This window comes from Protopterus annectens, chromosome 2.part2 (genome assembly GCF_019279795.1).
Source record: "Protopterus annectens isolate FY-2018-M chromosome 2.part2, PAN1.0, whole genome shotgun sequence".
Classification (NCBI taxonomy): Eukaryota; Metazoa; Chordata; order Ceratodontiformes; family Protopteridae; genus Protopterus; species Protopterus annectens.
In genome coordinates this window covers 1016323838-1016345766 of record NC_056730.1, presented here as the reverse complement: position 1 = coordinate 1016345766, position 21929 = coordinate 1016323838, and the positions used below count along the sequence as shown (strand labels likewise).

The window sequence follows — 21929 nt, the reverse complement described above, 5'->3', positions numbered from 1 at the left end:
CCCTTACGATTTATATAATACTAAAGGAGCACAAATGGGTCAGCGTGGAATCTAATGCTTCCACGTCAGCCGAAAAAAGCTTAAAGTTAATTCTGATGCATTGGCTGTCTGGTTGGACCCTTCTGATGAGTGCTCAGATGGCTGGATGTATTGGTTGCTCCTCCAGTTGTGACACCATTGGAGGCCAGTAAGATGCTGCCCCTAAATACTTCTACTCCAACTGATCAGATGGCTGCCTCTGCCGTTAAAGGGAAACCAAGGATGAATTTCAAACTGACTTGATTGTATTCCTCAGATTCTGGTCAGAGAGGTAGTCCCAGGTTCCCTCATTGAGGTATCAGTGGTTGGATCCTCCTCAATTTGTGCAAGCTCCTCTTTCTTCCAAGAAAAATCAGAAGACTAAGCACATCTCTCCTCCTCCCACATCTGTTAAGGTTCCTCAGAAGAAGTGGTATTATTTTTCTCAAGGGCTGTGTAAAACTTTATTCTCTTTTAAGCCCCCCAAAGTTCTTTTCTTATGCCCACCCTTCTTTTGCTCCCCTTGTGAAGAGACATGGCTATTCTTCAGATTAGGAAGATTCATATTCTGAGGGGATTCTTTGGCTTACTCCTCTCAAGTTCTTCTCTGCTGTTGATTTAATTTTGAAGAGGATGACACTATGTCCCCTGACTCTCCCTCAGAGGAGTTTTCCATTGGGAAGACACAGTGTTAAAGATGATAAAACATCTTTATTTGGAAGGCAAGTTAAGTGTCAGATATACAGAAAGCTATGTTTTATATATGGGGGTACCAAAACCATCAGCCATACCTCCTGTTCTTGAGTTACTGCTTCTGTGAACCCTGAAGCTTAACCTCCTTGCCCTAAAAAATGTTATAAAAGTCTTCAGACTCTCAGTTTTTGTATATGAACCCCTTGTCTGACCCTGCTGCTGTTTCCTTGGAATTTGATCATCCTACTAGCGCCTGCATTCTTCCAATGCCCTTCCTAATGATAAGGATAGTAGGTCTAGTGACAGGTATGTATAAAAAAGATGTTCATCGTGCATACAGCTGCAGTCATAACAGATGGGTTCTCCTGCCGTCAGGCGGGTCCTCGGTCGGCCGAATTCCAAAGTCTAGGTCCGGCGTCGGTTGTCGTCGCTTCTTCCCTGACGTCAGTGCGACAGGGGTATAAAAGAACCAGCCGACGCCATTTTCTTCAGTATTTCTTGCCGCGCGGTGCCCGAAGCAGAAGCAGTTCGCAAGTGCCGGTCGGCCAGCTCCTGAAATTACGAAAATTTTGCAACCAAAGTCTTCTTGAAAGCTAAGTACCCCGTTGGGGAAACTTTTCTTGCCTCAGACCGATGTCAGACAAAGTTAATAATTGTATTTCATGTGGGAAGCAAATACATAAGGATTTTCATTCCCTCTGCATTCCTTGCTTAGGCCCAGACCACGACATCTCAGTCTGTCGTTTTTGTGCTACATTCAACAAATGCACCATTAAGCATCGGGCAGAGTTCGCCCAGCACTATTTTGGCAAAAAATTTAACTATATTATGTCGTCGGATACTCCGACTCCAGTTTTGTCTAAAAAACGCAAAGATAAGGACCGACACCATGCCAAAGCCGACTACAGGTGGTCCGGTTCTCAGCGAGGCACCTACGCAGCCCCTGCCTACCGACGACACTTCATTGGCGGTGTCTTCTGTGCCCGAGGTCGCAGGCTCCTCGGCCCACACCCCGACTACAGATACCGAAGCCACTTTTGGTGGTGAATCTCAAAATGTAGACGGGTCTGCCTCCTCTCAAGGTGTCTTCAGACCTTCCTCTTCTTTTTCCATCATGGCTTTCACTAAGTCTAAAGCAGCCATGCATTCTAAGAGACAAGCTACACAGGGCCCTTCTCCAGGGCCCCATGCCTAAAAAACAGATGCTTAAAATGGCTGAGGATTTAATTATTCTTATCAGGGGTTCTAAACCCCCCCCCCGGACAAAAGGCCCAGAGTGGAGGAAGAATCCCCCTCCTCTGATCAGGCCTCCATTATTTCAGAGCACTCTGATGAACAGGAACATTCTTACTCCCCTTTTGAAGATTCTGATGCAGAGGAGTCCATTCCCTCTGTCTTCCCCCCAGAGGATTACTCATTTGGGGAAACCTTGCTTACCTTAAGGGAGCACTTCCACTGGGAAGGCCAAGAGTACTCAGATTCCAAGAAAAGGCTTGGGGATTTTCTCTTGCTACCTCAGCACAGGCCTCTGGCTATACCTCCTGTCTTAGACATACTAGATGATGTGTACTCGGAGGCCTGCCTTAACCCGGATTCTTTACCTCCAGCCCCAGTCAAGCCTGACAGGTACTACCGGGTTCCTGATTCACACCAATTGTTATACAAAAGCCATGCGGCTGACCCAGAAACTATCTCACAGGGCTCCAAGGGAATTAAGGCCTCCACTGCTAAAAATCCATTACCTTTCGAGAGAGATTCCAGATCCTTAGAAAGGTGGGGAAAAAAGGTATACACATCGGCCACTTTAACCATGAGGGCATTAAACTGCCAGTCCCATATGCTAAAGTACCAACAGTTTCTGTTATCACAGTTGAGAAGCAAACTGTCACAACCTGAACAACCAGACTTGAAGGAGTTGCAGGATTTGATGCATAGTGCAGAACAAGTGGGTAAACATACCTTGCAATGTGGTTTTGATGCTCTAGAGGCCTCATGTAGAGCTGCTGTTACAGGATCAGTCATACGTAGACATGCCTGGCTCAAGGAGCAAACCTTCCCAGATCATGTCAAAGCTAAATTACTAGATGCCCCTCTACAAAAGGATGTATTATTTGGTGTTAAAGCTGAGGAGGTATTAAAGAAAATGGAGGAAAAGGCTAAATCAATGCAAACAGCGAAAGATTTTCTACAGGTACAACCTCCACGTTTCAGTAGAAATTGGCCTTCCAAAAATTGGTCCTTTCCAGCTACGGACAGACCCCAAAGAGGTAGATACAGGCGCCCGAGGGGCAGAGGGCAATCTCAAGGATCGTTTAGAGGCAGACAATGGCAAGCTCCTACACAAAGAGATGGTGAGGATAGTTCGCAGCCATTCAGAAAGCAAGCCCAATGACTTTCCCCTTTGCATGCCAAGCAAGGCTCAAATGGCAGAACCCTTAGGCGGAAAACTGGCATTATTTTCAAAAAATTGGCATATTGTCACAAAAGACAAATGGATCCTGGACATTATAAACAGAGGCTACAGATTCCATTTTCACACCCTTCCAAAAATGAGAGGCATGCCAAACCTGCCACACAATCAAAGGGCAGAGGCACAAAGACAAATTTCAGATCTCATGGACATGAAAGCTATTCAAGAGGTACCTACTCACGAACAAGGTCAAGGTTTTTATTCCAGACTATTCCTGGTACCAAGGAAGGGAAAAGATTGGAGACCTATTTTGGACCTCTCCATCCTAAACACATTTTTACTCGTACCAAAATTCAAGATGCTCACATTACAGCAGCTTCTTCCCATGCTGGGCAAGGAGTCTTGGCTGGTAACATTGGACCTCAAGGAGGCATACCTGCATGTCCCAATCAGACAAAATTGCAGAAGATACCTCAGATTTCTTGCAGGTTCAACCCATTATCAATTCTCTGCATTGCCCTTTGGCTTCTCTACTGCGCCCAGAGTATTCACGAAATGCCTGGCATCAGTAATTGCCTACTGCAGACTTCAAGGGATACAAATATACCCATATTTGGACGACTGCCTGATCCAAGCGGACAGCAAGCACATACTTCTGAAACATCTGGCTTTTGTAATAATGTTGTTGAATTCTCTGGGATACAGTCAACAAAAAGAAATCAAGGCTAATACCCTCTCAGAAAATAATTTTCCTGGGTGCCAACTTGGAAACAAACACCCAGATGGCCTACCTCACGCCAGAGAAGCAGGGGCAACTAACTCAATACTTCAGAAAACTAGCAAATTTCACCAGGCTGGCTGCAAGGAAAATCCTGCAGGCTCTGGGATTTATAGCATCTTGCATCCTACTAATCCCATGTGCAAAGCTGCATATGAAGAAACTTCAGTGGTACCTGAAAAACCTATGGTCTCAACACAGCCACAGTTTGGAAACAATAATACCACTAATTCCATGTCTTCAGAAGGAATTTCTGTGGTGGGCTCAAGCATGCCAAACAAACACAGGTCTCCCATTCTGCAAGCCTCAAGCAAATCAAGTCATCACAACAGACGCCTCAGACTACGCCTGGGGGGCGCACATGACAGATCGGTGCATTCAGGGCAAATGGTCCCAAAAAGAAAAGCACTTTCACATCAGTCAAAAGGAAATGCTAGCAGTAATAAATGCTATTATAGCTTTCAAAGACCTTCTGCATCCAGGTCAACTATTGATAAGGACAGACAACACCACAGTAATGTGGTACATAAGCAAACAGGGAGGAACCCATTCATACCCCCTATGCAGGCTGGCCATGTCACTTTGGAACATGGCTCTGGAATTACAAATCGACCTTCAAGCACAGTACTTGCCAGGCAAGGAAAACACGCTGGCAGACAACCTAAGCAGAAATATGACAGATCCCCACGAATGGAAGTTGCATCCTCAAGTTTTTACAGAGATAATTCAAGCATGGGAAAGGCCAGCCATAGATCTCTTTGCCTCCCACAAAAATCACCAATTGACAAAATTCTGCTCAAGGACTTTTCATCCACAGGCCTGGAGAGTGGACGCTCTCTCTTTCAGTTGGACAACCATGACCGTTTATGCCTTTCCACCTCTTCCTCTGCTGCCCAAAGTTCTATTAAAAACCAGAGCAGACAGACCAAAGATGATTCTCATTGCTCCAGACTGGCCAAGACAGCACTGGTACCCACTCCTGAGGAGCCTGACGCATTCCCCTCCATGGACCCTACCTCTAATGCCTCCTCTTTTGACTCAGCACAGCTTCAAAACTCTTCACAGTCAGCTGAAAACACTCAATCTGGCCGCATGGAAGATTCCTTAACATCACAACAGACCCTACTCTCCAAGGAGGTGCAGGATGTCATTTTGGAGGCCAGAAGGCCGTCTACTAGAAAAGCTTACTCTGCAAAATGGAAACGGTTTTGTGCCTGAAATGAGAAAAAGGGCCAGAATCCTGGAAAACTGAATTTACCTCAAATATTACAGTATCTAGCTGAGTTGCTAAGCAGTGGACTTTTTTTCTCCTCCATTAAAATCCATGCCTCAGCCATTTCTGCAGAATACAACACTGATCCACCTTTATTCTCTCACCCCCTCTTAAGACAGTTCCGCAGAGGGGCTAAGAATATAAAACCCCCAAGGAAACAACCAATACCTGCTTGGGACCTCAACTTCATTCTAGAAAAGCTGACCTTGCCTCCTTTTGAGCCAACTGCCTCAACAGATTTGCAGTATTTGTCCTGGAAAACAGCTTTCCTTCTGGCTATCACCTCAGCTCGTAGGGTATCGGAACTACAAGCCCTCATGGCTGTGCAGCCTTTTGTCATCTTCCATCAGGACAGAGTTTCCTTGCGAACCAACCCGTCCTTTATGCCAAAGGTGGTATCCAGGGTAGCTTTGAATCAGGCTATACACTTACCTACCTTTACCCTAATCCTCAAAACAAAGGGGAGAGACTATTACATTCCTTGGACATCCACAGACAGCTGCGCTATTATTTGGACAGAACAAAGCCTTTCAGAAAATCAGAACAGCTCTTTGTGTCCTATGCTATAGGAGCTCAAGGGAAGCCAATTTCCAAACAGACAATCTCAAAATGGATAGCCCACTGCATACGCTTTTGTTACTCTTTTCATGGTAAAACTGTTCCTGCAGGCATCAGATCTCACTCCACAAGGGCCACAGCTACCTCTGCAGCTTTCCTCAGAGGAGTTCCTACCAAAGATATTTTGGAAGCAGCCACTTGGAGTTCTGTGCATACCTTCTCCAAGCACTACCACCTACCATTATACTCCAAAACTAGAGCAGGCTTTGCCACTGCAGTCTTGCAGGGCATCCTGGCTCCTCCTAGTTCCACCTAGTGCCTACCACCCCTTTCTTAGCTTTGGGATTCTACCCATCTGTTATGACTGCAGCTATATGCACGATGAACATAGTACAGTTTTGTACCTACCATAAATATAGATGTTCGAGTGCTAATACAGCTGCAGTCCAGGTTTCCCTCCCTCCTTCCCCTCTTGGGACAGGTCCATTGGCTAACACCTCCTCATACAACCTGATTGGGGTATTCATTTATGGTGTATTTGCTTGCAACTACTGTATTTTGATTATATTGCATTGTTTTATTACACAAATTTATGTATTGCCTTCCTTCTGGGGGCACCTGACATCTGGGGCAAGAAAAACTGAAGAAAATGGCGTTGGCTGGTTCTTTTATACCCCTGTCGCACTGACGTCAGGGAAGAAGCGACGACAACCGACGCTGGACCTAGACTTTGGAATTCGGACGACCGAGGACCCACCTGATGGCAGGAGAACCCATCTGTTATGACTGCAGCTGTATTAGCACTCGAACATCTACATTTATGGTAGGTACAAAACTGTACTTTTTATCTCCTCTACTATTGACTTCTATTCTCTCAACTTCCAGAAACATATTGACCAGGTAGACCTTGTCCTTGTTGGGAGACTTTGGTAAACTTTTTTATTTGCCTTATTCTGAAACCAAGTTTTCAGCTATCTCTGTATTAAATTGTTCCACCTGAGAAGCAAGGTATTCTGTTAAATGCAGCTAGTTTGTTGCTGATGCCTCCTCAAGAGCAGCTTCTACTGGTTCTGTTTTGAGGAGGCTTTCCTGACTTTGTACTTCAATCTCTTCCTGAGGATGTTAAATTCAAGTTGTTAGATATCCCCCTCAATTACAGATCTCTTGGGTCCTGGTGCTTACATTTTCAAAACTCTTTAGGAGAGGCAAAATTATGCAAGATTTTAAGCAAAAACTTTCTCTTGTCCGAAATTTCAGAGAAATTACCCTTCTAAGGCTGGACCCTTTTCCACAAAGAGCAGGAGACTTCCTCGATCTACCCATTACCCCTCTTTCCAAAAGCTTTCCCTGTCGCTTCCATTTTGGGAATATATCACCACAGACAGTTGGATTCTTTCAGTAATTCAAAGTGATTACAGGATATCATGGGTTTCTCTTCAACAAAAGATCAGGCATTCCTCCATGTCCATCAGATTAGCTCCACTTATTCCCTCAAATTTTACAGGAAGTGTTTCTTCAAGGTACAATAGAATTGATCCCTTCTCTTCAGCAGGGAACACATTTCTGTTCAAGATTTTTCCTGGTCCTCAGAAAAGAGGGAAAATGGAGACCCAGTTCCAAAATACAAAATGCTTACCATCAAATCTTTACTACCCATGATTCTTCCTTAAGAGTTCTTGGTAATGTATATAAAAGATGCTTGCCTTCATATCCTAATCCACCCAGATCACAAGAAATTTAAGGTTCTCTGCCTTACAGTATAACATTCAGTTTGGTGCTTTGCCCTTTGGTCATTCTACTGCCACAAGGGTATTCACCAAGTTCCTAGCTCTGATTATTGCCTCTGCTGACTTAAGAAAATCCAGAGATGACTTGCTCCTTCAGGCTCCTATGAGTGAAAAGCTTCTTATTGACATCAACTTAAAAAACTTAGTTCACTGTTTGAGATTCATGCTGAATCTCAAGTCCAGTTTCGTTCCCTCCCATGTTCTAGTGTTTCTGGGTTGCAGGCTCAACTTTGCCAATGACCACCTTTCTTTCTGAGGACAGAATAGTGTTCTTAAAGAAATACTGACAATCTGTTGTCCTTCAAGATGTGACCTCAGCAAGAGAGATTTTTCAGAGTGCCAGCGTTTATGGCTTCCTCTATTCTGTTGATTCCTTGGGCCAAATTCCATATGAGAAAGATTCACTGGCATCTCAAATCAGCATGGACACAACATTGCCATCTTCTAAGCTGACCATTTCCACTCTTAGTCTTTCATTAAGAGTTTTTTCTTTGGTGGATCAACCAGATATTACTCAAGCCAGGAGTGCTGTTAATGGTCCCCCCCCCCCAGTCAAAGATCTTTATACCAGATGCTTTAGATCTTGCTTGGTGAGCTTATTCCTTAAATGAAAAAGTTCATATGGGTTGGTCCAGAAAGGACAAGAAGGACCACATAAATATCGGGAAATGAAGGCAGTTGATTCTGGCCTTGCACATCTTGTATTACCTCTGTTCTCCAGGTCCTTTCCAAGTACTGTGAGGCATTGCCATAGTTATGTGATACATAAACAGACAAAGCAGGACAAAAGCCTACCACATATACAAATTTCCATTGACAGCTTGGGAACATAGCCATACAACACAACCTGTCCTTGCTAGAAGTTTATGTTCCCATGGATAGCAATGTGGTAGAATGGTTACCAAAGTAGTTTTCAGGCAGACCTTGACAAATAAGTGTTACACTGAGAGGTCTTCCTATGGCTTGCCCATCAGTGGGATGTTCTTCAGGTAGATCTTTTTGCTTTCAGTCAGAACAGGCAGCTCGGGCTGTTTTGATAGAGTCCCATGTCCAGAAGCTGGGAAATTGGAAGGCATAATCTTTTTTTTCCTGGAAGGAGAGATTTGTGTACACATTCTCAACTCTTCTCCTAATTTCCAAGGTTCTTCTTCAAAATTATGAAGGACAAACAAAACTCTTGCTGTTTTTACTCCCTTTTGGCCCTGAAAGCACAGATCCACCCTTCTAGTCCATCTGACTCATGGCATTCATAACAAGTTACCTCACAGGATGGACTTGCACAGACGCACAACAAAAGTGCTCACTCATTCAACCAAACCTACAAACTTTGAATCTAACCCTTTGGATGATCGGATTTTACCTCCTTTAAGGCATTTTTTTTCATCTGAGGATATGCTTTTCAGGTTTTACAGGAGGCTAGAAAATATCTTATTAGAAAATTGTTTCCAAATGGAAGAGATTTTCTTTTTGGTGTCAGAAAAAAAAAGATTATGACCCTTATCAAATGAGTTTAGCTAACATTCATTCTTGCCTGTATGAGTTGCTTAATTCTGACATGGCATAGTATACTCTTCTGTTAAAGTGCATTTGTCAGCCATTTTTGCTGGTCTTTTTTGATCCACGCTTGTCCTCACGTTTTGAGGTCAAATATTTTAAAGGGTATCCTTCACATCAGACCACATAGGAAATCTATTTCTCCTCAGGATTTGCATTATGTAGAAAAATTAATCCCCGGTCCATGTGAGCCTGCTTCTTCTTCTGCTTCCTGGAGTTTTGTACTTGTAAGACCATCTCCCTGGTTGCTGTTCCTTCCTCCAAAAGGGTTTCTGAACTGCTAGCACTCATGACCTTTCCTTCCTTTCTAGCTTTTCTTAAGGGTAGAGGTGCCCTTAGAACTAACCCCATCCTTCATGCTTAAGGTAGTTGATCTTTGAACCAGGTTATTAACCTTCTTAATTAGATGTTCATAGACAACTTACACGTTTTTATCTTGACAAGACCAAGTCTGTCGGAGCATCTTTTGATTTCCTAGCATGACAAAAATTTGGGTCTTTCTCCAAACAAACACTTTTCCAAATGGATCTCATCTCCTATCCCTTTTTATTGCTGCTGTTCCCATAGAAAAGAGCTTCCATATTTGTTTAAGGCCCACTCTATCTGAGCTGTAGCTTCTTCTGGTGCCTTTTTTTGAAGGTGTAGTGTCTAGATATATTTTAGAGGCCGCTATTTTGTTTTCCTTACCTTATGTACTTTCACCAAGCATTACAAAATGGATCCCTTTGCTAGAGCAGTATGTGCTAGGTCCATCTTGTGGAGAATTTCATATTCCATTTCAACTCTTCATTCTTCCTTTGAGATTTAGAATGCTTTGTGACTTTTCCCGCTTGTTAGTAATACTGCAACATTGTTCATTGGAAGAGTGCTGTAAAATTGTGTAAGAACTTACCAGAAGAGCAGATTTCTAGCTGATCACTGTTGCGGTACTGCATCTCATCCTCCTTACTCCACTTTCCTAGTTTCTGTTACTGACAGATGTGGCATTCTTTCCTTCTCCCCTCTTCTGTTTGACTTGTATTATTTGGTGGCCTCTTCTACTGTCTCTTCATTTTTTTGTCTTGTTGACTTTCAGGTCTGGGACAAGACAGTCCTGCCATACTTAACAGCCATATGTTACTTAAATACTTCATTGCATTAGCATGCTTTGGTCATACACCTGCTGTATGGCATGAGAGAGCGAGAGAAACATCTAGGATTTGTATTCTGACCGAATGAAGGGGTATCCCTGGCAGAATATCCCACTTGCTAGTAATACTTCAGCAGTGATGAGTCCAGCATCTATTGTTATGGTAAGTCCTTACATAAGTGTACTTTATTAACTTCCTTCAAATACTTTTGTGCACATATTGTAATATAGTTGTTGTTCCTGGATCCCACACTAACCAATTCTACATTAAAACTAGAGTTCTGTTTTAGAGATGTCAGGTCTATGAAGGAAAGTATATGGGTTTTACCCAGGAATTCAGGGAGGGCTTCACTGGAAACCAGGTTGAAGCTTTCTAAATTCAGGGTACAGAATGATTAGTGCTGATAACAGATTCTTGAGGGAGAGAGTTGGGGAGAGTCTTGAGAGACAGAGAAGGAATCTTGCTATCTAGAATTTATTTCTACAAGCTGTGCTAGAGGAGGAGGAGTTCTCCTGTGTGAGGAAACAAATTACTGGTGTGATTTTTTTGAAAACTGCGGTGGGGATGGAGGGTGGGGGCTATAATGAACTGTGCTTTCTGTAGGTACTGAGTTGCCTTGAGAAAAGCCATATGGCAGTGTCAGAAAACAGTACTCTGAACTGTGTGGAAGCTCTGCTTTCAAAACTTGGACTGTTTGCTTCTTGGAAGAATTATTCACATGACAAGTGTATTCTGATATATGTTGATGTTCTTCTATTCCTATGTTGTAGTATTCTGCATATAGGTTTACCTTCTAGTCTCGCTTACGTATGGCCAGTATCCAAAAGATTTCATTCCCTTCTAGGTGCACGTGATGTCAGGTCTAGATGTGAGAGTATGTGGGCCATAAAAGTGATGTCGGCACACACCAGCCTTCAGAACTTTCCAGTTGCCAGTTATACGCCAGGTGTTCATGCTTTCGCTGACGACCGATTCAAGTTTCAAGCTAAGTACCCCATTGGGGACCTTTTCAGTTCTTCCTTTTGTATTACTGCCTTTTCATGTCATCCAGAAAGGATAAATATCAGTGCTGCTGTCAGATCCCTCATAAAGACACCCATGATAAGTGTTTGTTCCGTCTCGGACAGTGGCACAATTATAAGGCCTGCCCTATTTGCCAAGCGTTCATTCCGAAAATGTTGCGCAGTCATTTGCATGCGCTTAATTTGTATGTAGAGCACCAGCATCTAAAACAACTTACCTTGCATATGGAGGGCTCATCAGATGTCACCTGTGAACCACCAAAAAAGAAGGCCAGATCTTTAAGGCCTGTAATGCTCCCTGAGCCTCTTCCGGCCGGTCCACAGCCTGTGGTCGACATCGGCCTGGCCTTAGGATCTGGTCCTGGATCCGCACCGGATGTCACGGGTACTTCTCAGGAAGCCATACTACATGGTGAGCAAGAGCATTTCTACAGAGGTTATTCCGATGACCATTTCGGACACCGGGGGGGGGGGGGACCAGCGTGTTCAGGAGAACCTTCCGATTGCCTGATTCAGACTATGATGCCCGCTCCTAAAGTGATGCCCATTGGGACTCTCAAGGAGAGAAAAAGGAAGCATATCTCTCAGCCAGCATAAAGTATTCCAGACTGGCAGGCCTTTAGCCAAAGCTTTTTCTCAGCTTTCATGACCCTGAGGCCTACATCAGCTGCTTCTGCTCCTACATCTTCTCCTCCTCTCCTTAGTCATAGGCCTCAACCTGCACAGACAATTACTAGGGAAAAGGACATCTCTTCAGATTTCTCAGATGATTCCCTCTCTTATAATTCACAACTCTCTTCTCCCTTGGAATATGGATCCCCAGAAGAAGATTCTGTAGACCCAGATTCCCCTGTTGAAGACTTGACTTTCTCTGAAACTATTTTTAAAATGAAGGAACAGGAACACTTCAAATGGAAATCCACAGATATGTCTGAAATACAAAAGAGACACTATGACCTCATTCAAATGGAAACGCCAAGCCCTTTGACCATTCCTCCCATACTGCCTGCCTTTTTAGATGCCTTTTTCTTTGCATCTCTCAATCTGGACTGTCAACTTCCTGCTCCTCGTAGAGCAGACAGGCTGTGTAATGTCCCAGATTCAGCTAAGCACTTGATTAAGTGCCCTCCTGCAAATCCAGCTACCATTTCTGTCTCCACAGACAAAGCTTCCAAACTCTTGCCTAGCACCACCATCCTTCCTGCTGACAAAGACCGCAAAACTATGGAAAGGCTAGCCAAAAAGATTTACACCTCTTCCACTTTGGCATTTAGAGCTAATAATTACCAGACTCGTATGGCAAAGTATCTCTTCTAGACTCTGCCACCAAACTGTTGGCGGGCATTAGACTCCTCAGCCAAATCAGCTGTGTCTTCTCTACTGGGCCTTATGTCCCAAGTCACCAGGCTTTCAATTAAATGTAGCTAGGAGGGTGCAGAATCCTCAGCAAGGTCAGCAGCTTCAGCTTCTGCACTTCACAGATGCTCCTGGCTGCGCTTGCTTCCCTTGGCAGATGATTTCAGAGCTACGCTCGGTGATGCACCACTTGACAATACTGCCTTATTTGGCTCAAAAGTAGCATATCTTTTCAAATCCCTGCAACAAAAAGGAAAAGAGATGCAGGATCTTAAGCATCTACTAGTTTCTGCTGTATCTAAATTTTACAAGAACTATCCTGCAAAAACACAGTTCATCAGGAAACACTCCAATCCTGTTCCTCAAACTAGACACAGGCAAGCAAGCAAGAAAAATCCTTCAGCTAGAGCACCTTCCTCCTTTAGTCAAAGGATGCCCTTTAAGGACAGGGCAGGTAGTGTCTGACTACCTGCCACTCCTGTCTCCCCCACCAGCTGCTTCCATCCCACTGTCTCCTTGCCTTTCCCATTGCTTTCCTGTTTTGTCTGAAGTGACCTGATTCCAGTGGGTCCTCTCCATACTCCAAGATTGTTACTTCCTGTCATGGATAACCTCTCCAGTAAGTCTAGGCAGGCCAAAACTTTCTGATCACCAACTGCCCCTCCTGCTACCAGTACTGCCAGCCAGAAAACACTCAACCCATATCCAGTTCATGGTGTCTGTCCTACAGGCTCTTGGGTTCCAAATAAACTTCTCAAAGTCCAACCTCACACCGACCCAAGACTTGTTCTTAAGGTGCAGAATCTGCACAGACTTGATGGGAGGTATACCTGCCCCCAGCAAAGGTGAGTTCTCTTACAGAGCACCTGCAAGGGATTGTACTCTCCCCTCATCTGACTGCAGGGCAGTACTTCAAGCTGCTGGGTTACATGGCAGCTACGAGTCCCATGCTACCTCTAGCTCGGTTACACATGAGAAGACTGCAGTGGTACCTACGCTTTGTCTGGAGGCAGCACAACTACCCACTGAAACACATTGTGCCCTTGCTTCCATGCCTAAAACAGGAGATCATATGGTGGTTGGCCCAGGTGAACCCAGGGCTGCCCCTTCAACCACCTCAACCGTCTCAGGTCATGCGTACAGATGCCTCAGACCTGTGGTGTGGAGCCACTCTCGGTCATTGAAAAGTTCAAGGTCTGTGGACATGCAGGCTGAAAACAGAACACATCAGTGCCAGAGAAATGAGGGCAATCCTCCTAGCCCTTCAGGCATTCACTCCTTTCCTTCGGAAGGGATCTCTCCTGATATACACAGACAACACCACAGTCCTGTGGTATATCAACAAACAAGAAGGGACCAAGTCCTACTCACTATACAGACTTGCTATACTAGTGTGGGAAGTAGCCACTTCCCAGGGAATTACCCTGAAAGCAGCATACATTCCCTCTCTCCACAACTCCCAAGCAGATTTTTTGAGCAGAACCAGCACAGACAATCTTGAATGGATGCTTCACAGGGATATCTTCCTGGACATGGTACACAGATGTGGTACACCTCAAATAGAACTCTTTGCCTCCGCCAACAGCAGGCAACTTCCTGTATATTGCACCAGGATACCAGACCCCCAGGCACTGGCAATAGATGCCTTCACTATCTCATGGAAGGGGAAATACCTTTATGCATTCCCTCCCTTCCCTCTCATTCAGAGGGCCCTGCTATGGATTCAGCAGGACAATCCGAAAAATTTGCTGGTGACTCCCTACTGGCCCTGAAAGCATTGGTTCCCCTTACTTCTTCAGTTGTACAAGGGCAGTCACCACAAGTTACCCCACAGAGTGGACCTTCTCACACAGCACAAGGGATCTCTAATCCACCCAGAGTGGCAGCTGCTACACCTGACCCTATGGCAGATTGGCTTGTGATCCCATACAGACACCTTTACAATGAGGACATTCTTAGTGTCATGCAGGAGGCCAGGAAACCTAACACTAGAAGATCATGCCTGTCTGAATGGAAAAGGTTCATGATTTATTGTCAAAATAAGCAGCGACATCCCCCTAGTGCTGTCTTATTTGTGTGAGTTGCTTCAGACCGGCTTGGCCTACTCCTCTATTAAGGCACACCTGTCTGCTGTCTCTGCATGCCTATCCATGGATCCCCCCTTGGCATCCAGGCTCCCTTCAAAGCTCTTCCTCAAAGGGGTCCTACATCTCAGACACCCCCCCCCAGGAAACCTCCTCCTCCTTGGGATATCACCTATGTGCTGGAGAAGCTTACACTGTCACCCTTTGAGCCTGCTGATCAAGCTTTCCTTAAAGCTTTGCACCAGGAAGACAGTCCTTCTAGTGGCCATCACTTCTGCCAGAAGGATATCAGAGCTCCAGGCACTAATGGCTACCCCTCCCTTTCTCGTCTTTCATATGGACAGGGTTACCTTCGGGACAGATCTGTCTTGCATACCCAAGGTAGTCAATGACCTATCGCTCAATCAGGCCATCCACTTACCGTTTTTATCCAAACCCACAAGAAAGTAGCAAAAGAATACTTCATTCCCTGGATGTTCACAGACCGATTAGATTCCACCACTACAGTACTAAGTCTGTCAGAAAGACTGACCAACTTTTCATATCTTTCCATCCTAGAGCACTAGGGAAAGCCGTGTCCAAACAGACTATTTCAACTTGGATCTCCAAGGCCTTTCCCTTCTGTTACCAGCACCATGGTAAATCCCTTTCAGGGTACATTAAGAGCCCACTCCACTAGAGCCATGGCATCCTCTGGGGCTTTCCTCAAGGGCCTGGACACCTCCTCTATCCTGGAGGCAGCCACCTGGTCTTCAGTTCATACCTTCACCAAACCCTACAAACTAGACCACATCTCTAGATCCAGGGCAGGGTTTGCTAAGACTGTCTTGCATCATGGGTTCCTGGAATCTGCTTCCATACAAACCACCCTTTCTCAGTGAGATTTGGCACTCACCCATATGCAGAATACTGCAAAGTAACAATAGAAAGACATAGAAAAGTTGTGTAAGAACTTACCATAACCATAGATGTCCTTCTCTTCCATGTTGCAGTATTCCTACTCTCCCTCCTTCCCCTCTTATCAGCTGTGTTTCCCTCTCTGGATGGTAATGACTTGGCATTGCCCTTTTAAGACAGGCTCCGATTGGGGTCTTCAGTTCTGAGGGCGGGTGCTTGCCGACATCACTTTTATGGCCCACATACTCCAGTCTAGACCTGACGTCTCGTGCACCTAGGAGGGACTGAAAGCTTTTGGATACTGGCTGTGTACGTATGTGCGACTAGACATGTAAACCCATATGCAGAATACTGCAACATGGAAGAGAAGGACATCTATGGTTATGGTAAGTTCTTACACAACTTTTCTTTCCCCAGGCTTAAATAAAGAGAAGCATACTTTATTTTGCCCCTTTAAATCTGAGCTTTGAAATCTGTAAAGTGGGCTTCTCAGAGTTACTTTTTTTACAACATGCTTAACAAAGTTACTAGTAATGCATGTGTGTTTGTGTGTCTGTCGCACTGTCTTTACAGATATGTGCATGTATGTATGAGAAGTAGAGAATATAAACATAAGGTTGTGGCAGTCGTGCTTTGTGAATGCTTGTAGGGTGTAAGCATTGTAGATAATCTGTGAACATCTCTGCCACTGAAAGTTCATTTTCAGTTCATAAATTTATTAAGGATTATGATTTTAGTTGTTGGGCCTGTTTTGATGCATTGATTTTACAGGATTTGATAGTCTGAATGTTTCACCTTTTATGTCATTTTCCAGCTCTGCCTCTCCCACAAGAGGGTTAATTTTTCAGTATTTGGTATTTTCCTTTTAAGTAATTTTTGCCACCCCCCCCCCCCAAAAAAAAAAAAAGCCAGTCAAGCTCTTCTGTTCTTTTTGACCCATTCTTTCTCATACTAGATGAGGATGCTAGTAGAGGGAAGACTAGTTGTAGAATATATAGTTTTTCCAGTATTGGTTATATATATATATATATTTTTGTGTGTAAGCTTCTAACTCGCTCAAATATTGCCAATAAGCACTTCATCCATCTCCAGTGCTAGTGCATGAATTACTGTGACTAGACTTCCATCCCTGAGTTCTGCCTTTAGATAAAGCTCACCCCACTCCTGCTGAACCACCTGTTATTGAATGCTGTCCCCATCTTTCCTCAGCTAGCTCCCAGGTTGTTACTAGTACCCTGTTCATTTGGGGCGTAGTGAAGGCCAAAGCCTCTACTCCACAGAACCTCTTACAACAGATACCTACTGCTTTGATCCCCATTAGTCAGGTGTAATTGGTATGGTTTTACAATCTTCTTCTTTCAGCTTTTTCCCGGTTCGGGGTCGCCACAGCGGATCACCTGTCCACTCATGATTGGCATTGGAGTTTTACGGTGTTGAGTTGCCAGCCCTGCGCCCAACCTTCCACAGAAGGCACGCACACTCTCACACCTAGGGTGAATTTAGTGTGTCCAATCCACCTACTGCATGTCTTTGGGATGTGGGAGGAAACCGGAGCACCCGGAGGAAACCCACGCGACCACAGGGAGGACATGCAGACTCCGCACAGAAGGCACCCCAGCCGAGAATTGAACCGGAGAACCTCTTGCTGTGAGGTGGCAACGCTAACCGCTACACCACCGTGGCTGCCCTGGTATGGTTTCACAGTACAAAGGGGAATTTCTGAACTGTGGGATTATTACCCTTTCACCATCCCTCTTGTATGTGAACAGTTGTGAACAGTTCCTCCTTCAACAGCTAGCCAGTAAGGTGAGTAGATTTTTATTAACCCTGTGCTTTCTTTTGTTTCTTCTCTAACATGATGTACTTGTTTTATGGATGGGATTGAACTGAATAGCACAATGGCTAGGCATTTTGTCCTAGTCACGGGGATGTTAATGTGGCATGTGTTCGGTAGAGACATTAGCATTCCCAAGTCCAGGGCAAGAGAGGAGAAAATAGATGAACTGAGGATCTCAGAAGAGGAGATGCCAAAAGTTTGTCACTGCAGAGGGCCCATTCACAAATTATCAGATGAGGCTAAATACAGCTAGTACATTTTCTAATAGTGTTTAGGTTAAACAGGTAGAAGGATATTCTCAGCAATTACTCGTCTGTAATCTTGACACCGTGGCTTTTTTTCCCTTTTCTAAGCTTAAGTTATGGCTGGGTTTTCAGCAGTTTGTTTCAATGAAAAATTACATTGCAAGAGGGCAAGCTGGACTTCATCATTCTAAGATTCTCAGACACACACTCAACTTAAAGCTAACTTTTCTCTTTCCTCCCTAGATGGCATCACTATCTCCCCTGCCTCGCACACCAAACTTCTTGGGGTAATAATCTGATGACCAACTAAAATTTGACTTGCACATACAACAGGCCATCAAAAAACCCACCAAAAACTTGGACTACTTTATAGGAACAAAAAATTCCTCTCTACTGCCACTAAACACACTCTTGCGCAGGCATTTCTCTTACCCAGTCTTCTATATGCTTCCCCCATCCTTGCCAATATCCAGACTACCTCAGTGCAGAAACTGGAACAAACGTACAACAAAATTGCCAGATTTATTCTAAACAAACCACTCTCTTCACATCACTGCCTCTCACTAAACAAACTTCAGTGGCTGGAATTTCCAGACCTTCTTCTTCAATTGCAACTCCACACTACCTTTTCCATACTCAAAAAGCCCTCTGCCTGCCTGGTCTTGCTTCCCATGTTACTCTGTACTCTCCCCCACCCCCTGGCCTCTCCTGAGTGCTGATCATCATCTTCTCTCAGATTATAAACCCAAAAGGAATATTGGCAAACTACTTTACAAGCACTCTGTCTCACTAAATTGGAACAAACTCCCCCTCCATATTAGATCCAACCTTTCCTTTCCCTGTTTTAAAAAGGAGCTTAAATCCCACCTACTAAACTTGAAATTATGTTGTTGCATTGACCACAGTCTTAGTCTCTCCCACTGTATAACCTGTTGCATCTCCTGTCGTTTTCTTTGTTTAGTAACTTCTGCTTAAACTAATGTCCTAAACCCTCAGCTCTTCTACTATAGCTCCCTCCCATTCTATCCCCCCACTTCCTATTAATGTCTATACATTGTCCTTCTTTTGTACAACGATTATCTTTGTTTGTACTCTCATGTGTAGTACATTTTAATCCACTACTATCAGTGCAACCCTTAATGTTAATTTTTTTCTTTTGTTTTTCTCTTTATACTTAATTTCGTATTTGCAGTGTTGTTTTTATTAATTTTTGTCCTGTATGTTTATCTTTGGTTATGTTTGCTGGGGCTTTTTCCCCTTGGGTCTCCACTGCAAATGGGTTGCTTACTATCAATGCAATGCAACTAGTTAATAACCTTTTCTTTTTTTACAGTTATTTTGTATTGTGATTATTTAATATTTGTATGTTGTCACTTTATTTTTACTCATGTTTGCTGGGGCTTTTCCCCTCGGGTCTCCACTGAAAATGGGTTTGTTTGTAAACTCAGTTGGACTAAGGTTAAAAAATGTGAAATAAGTAAGTAATAAATAAATAATGTACATTCAGTTGTCTTCTGTAAAGTTCTTGGAGTTTCTAGGTATAAAAATAAGTTCTTTCCAGTTTGCATATTACATTACAAAATAACCTACATCCAGGGAAGTACTGGTCAAAAATATATTAATATATATAATGTTTTACATAATTGTTGGCAAGGACTTCAACAATTTTCAAGCCCACAGTCTAAGAGGAACTTCTGTTTGAATTTCATGCATATATCGTTGGTGCTTATTTGTAGTACTAACTGGAAAGTTTTGCATGGCTTTATAAGTAATTTTGTCAGACATACCAACAGTGGCATTATACCATGACCCCCCCATTAATATTCCAAAACGTGCACGCTGATTGTCCAGCGTGCACGTTGTAAATCGACTTATACTAATGGAAAAAGGTCCGGTTGCCCGGACTTTTTCTATTAGTATAAGTCTCTTTTAAAACACTGTCTCGCTATGTTAAAAGAGTTTAACATAGCGACACAGGTTTAAAAAAAGCAACGGAGATCTCTGTTGCTTTTTTTAAAGCTGTCTCGCTATGTTAAACTCCTTTAACATAGCGACACAGTGTGTAAAAAGCAACAGAGATCTTGCTTTCTCTGTTGCTTTTTTTTTAAACCTGTCTCGCTATGTTAAATGGGTTTAACATAGCGAGACAGCTTTAAAATAAGCAACGTTGCTTATTTTAAAGCTGTCTCGCTATGTTAAACCCATTTAACATAGCGAACATTAAAAAGCGGAGAAAGCAAGATCTCAGTGCTTTACTGTTTCGCTATGTTAAATGGGTTTAACATAGCGAGACAGCTTTAAAATAAGCAACGGACATCTCTGTTGCTTATTTTAAAGCTGTCTCGCTATGTTAAATGGGTTTGCTTTCTCCGTTGCTTTTGGCCACAGCTCTGATGTACTGCGTAGGCATGCGCAGTACATCAGAACTGCCGCGGATACCAGACCGCTGCGGAAGGGCAGCAAAGAGGCATTATACAATGCCATTATTTAAGAAAAGTAATTATTTCTTTTCTTAAATAATGTCATAGTATAATAGCAATAACCCACTTCTGGGTGTGGGTAATGCGGGATTTACCCACAGTGGTCTTTGTTTGGTCCCTCGGGCTTCGCCCTCGGGACCAAACCACGCCAACCGTGGGTAAATCCTGCATTACCCACACCCAGGCGTGGGTTATTGCTTATAATAGCTATGTTTGGTAGTTGTCCTCAGAATTCTCTTTCCACCTTAGTACCTTTGCCTTCTTTGGAGATTTTTCAATCTGTTTAGTCTGTAAAAAAAATAAATAAACTAAGACTTCAATGTAAGATGTAGGCATCAGAATGCAGTACTGATCAAATATACTGCTTGTGTTGTAATACATCTGTGCCACATGTGGAGCCAGTGTGTGCTAAGCAAACACTTTTTAGTGGAAGCAAAACCTTAACTACCACAAGAACAATCTACACTAAAAATGAAGTGGTGTGTTAAAAAAAAAAAGTTGTCACATTGAAAACAGGGGAAAAAAACAACTACAACAGTATTTCACACTGTTAATCCCAGACTTCACTGTAAATGCTTCTGTCTGTATTACAGTGACTGGCTTTGTTGTGTTATGTTGTGTGTGTATGTGTGTGTGTATATATATATATGTATATATATATATGCACATATATAAACATATATGAATATAGATTTGATATATATATATATATATATATATATATATATATATATATACACACACACAACATATACATGTGTGTGTGTATATTATATAATAATCTTCCCATCAGTTGATCGAGTTTTCAGAAACTTGAAATTCATATGGTCGAGACCATATGATTGAGTTTTTGAAAACTCAAACCTTTTGAATAAAGATCGCAGTATAGTGAGCATTGGGAAATTCACCCTGTTCTTTACTGTAGTGCAATCTACTGCAGCTACTCGAGCACTTATATTGTTATTCAGATGGACGTGTATTTGCACCATATGATGTATTTGCATTAGGGTAAATCAGCAGGATACAAAAAGGCCCTGTTAGCGTGAACTTTAAAAATGCGTTTTAAATATTTGCACACTATGTTAGGTAAAGCTGGATTCATTCACTGTAGTGTGAAGTGTGCTTCCTTGATGTAGAGTGCTGCTTATGGGTAGAGCCAGCTTGGCATGTCATTGGCTGTTGCTGTATAATTTTGTGTTACATTATATTCTGTGCAGTTTGCTCCCACTTAAGACTCCTCTCCAGAACAACAGAGCATTATTTGACATACTTTCCCTTTGTAGGAGTAATTTTACTTTTCTGAGGTAAATTCATCTGCAAGCACAGGATAGTTTTAAGATAAATTGACATTGTTTTTAACAGTCATCAGTGCTTAAAATATTGAATGACTGGGAAGTGATATCAGTGTGGTTCGCTTTGTATGACTGTTACTTATTTCGCCCTTAGCAGTTAGGAGGATGTACCTGTGAAAGTAGTAAGATACCAACAGAATAACTGGTTTATCCACTCTCTTCAAGTTATTAGTTCTTTCTGTTTTTTTTTTTCCCAGCCCTGTATCATTTGCATTCCTAGGTTCTATTTCTCTGTCCATTTAGAGGTTAAACTGGTGTGGACAGTGTAGAATACAAATTATTACTTATGAAAGTAATGCATACTTTGCATCAGTTGACAGCATTAGAGATATTTCATTCTATTCATGTTGAATCATTGTTTATTGTCTTAGAGCTTAATCTTTAAGTAATCTATTTAGCTCCATTGCAGAGTACCTTGTGCTGCCTTTTACTTTAGGCATATGAGAAAAATGCTT

General features: G+C 43.0%; 1 protein-coding gene across 2 annotated transcripts in view; it reads left to right on the top strand.

The window, feature by feature from the left end:
- The window catches only part of LOC122795868 (hippocampus abundant transcript 1 protein-like), a gene marked incomplete in the record, with an annotated part of 997490 nt that overhangs the window by 577997 nt on the left and 397564 nt on the right, over positions 1 to 21929 (top strand).